The sequence below is a fragment of the Penaeus monodon genome, chromosome 33 (assembly GCF_015228065.2).
Source record: "Penaeus monodon isolate SGIC_2016 chromosome 33, NSTDA_Pmon_1, whole genome shotgun sequence".
Classification (NCBI taxonomy): domain Eukaryota; kingdom Metazoa; phylum Arthropoda; class Malacostraca; order Decapoda; family Penaeidae; genus Penaeus; species Penaeus monodon.
The window spans coordinates 14,984,114-14,985,620 of record NC_051418.1 but is presented as its reverse complement, the minus strand read 5'-3'; the positions used below and the strand labels follow the sequence as shown (position 1 = coordinate 14,985,620).

Below are 1,507 nucleotides of genomic sequence, written 5' to 3'. Positions count from 1 at the left end.
GTCCTTGAGAGAGAGAGGAGGGTGGATGGGGAGGGAGACATCAAGACAGATAGGCTGACGGAGAGAGAAACACAGAAATACAGAAAGATAGACAAACAGACATGTCAGTGACCTTATTATACATGTATGAGGGTTTAGTCGTTTCCTTGGGGGTTAGTTAATGTTCAGGTCTGCAATTTCTTTCTCTAGAGTTTCAATCCGAAGTTTTCTCTCTTCCTTCTCGTGCTGGAGTTTTTGTATCTCCGCTCTGGTCAGCTGAATATGGAGTTCCAGGTTGCGGTTGACTTCCTTGTCCTGCTGTCTCTTCTTGTACGCCTTGAGCGCCCTCAGCCTTTTCGCCTCAGTTGCAGGGTTCTCTTGAGGAGGAAGCTCATAGACCTTGACTGCTGTTCGCCCGGCCTTCGAGAACGAGGGTGAGCCGTGGGCCGGGTCGCTCTGACCGCCTCCTTCAACAAGGGGATCATGGTGGGGCGGAAGGAGTGTGAAAGGGGGCAGGGAGAGTAACGTACTATGAGAAGCGGTGGGTGTTACTTCGTAGGCGTTCGAAGAACTACATGGGTAATTCGCGTCACAGTAAGTCAGTGACTGTGTTTGCGGAGTGTCACATGTATTTTCTTCTGACTGACAGAAATTTTCTTGGCAGTAGGTTTCGTAACTTTCTGAGATCGACTGACCCGTATTGGCTCCGTGCTGTTCTAGACTCGATTCACTCTTGTTTCCTTTATACTGCTGGACTGTCTCTTCCAGCATCCTCATTCTCTGCATCATGGTGTTTTTTTCTGCTGTTAGTCTGTCTATATCCTGGATCGTCGCTTTAAGTTTCTGAAGGAGACGTTGCTCGTTAGCTTTGGCTTTCTGGCGAGATTCACGCGCTCTAACGGCCCTCGCGCGCCTCTGTTCCAACCCCGCGTCAGCTGACCCATCGTCAAAGTCCGAAGCTTCCTCACTCCTAAACATATCGCATATACAGCGCACTTCCACGTTTTCTTTACTTTGTATATATTATGCCATATGAAATGATAACGAAGAATGCAGTCTCCACTAAACGTACAACCACCAGCAACACACAGCTGTTATGAGTGAGGCAGTAACCCGTTGCTTAAATATATTAAGGCGGTCAAAACGTATGACACCGCGAAAACGTTTGTGACGAAGTTGTGACGCATCGTCTCTTGCCATTCATATGTATTAAAGAGATGATAGAGAAAAATTAAAACGTATTTAATGATTTGAATATAAGTAAAAAATTATCTCTTCGTTCAAGATAAGATTCCACAATTTCTTATTTCTCATTATGTTGCTTCATACGTAATTTTGAAGACCAAAACGTTTTTGCATCTTCAGAGCCATTTTATTTTATATTTTAAGCTTTTACATGAATCAAGCTGAAGTTATCGTTGTAAAGGATGAGAACTACTTGGTTACTTCAAAATTTATTAACAACTTACCTGACGGAATTCAAGCAGTTACAGGGTCGTTAGTCAGAAATCTTTGCCGCCAGTATGCC

The 1,507-nt window shown here is 44.3% G+C and overlaps 1 protein-coding gene across 1 annotated transcript in view; it reads left to right on the top strand.

Annotated features, from left to right (window-relative positions):
- LOC119594071 (amino acid transporter AVT1B-like) overlaps window positions 1-1,507 on the top strand; it is a 42,502-nt gene that overhangs the window by 23,056 nt on the left and 17,939 nt on the right.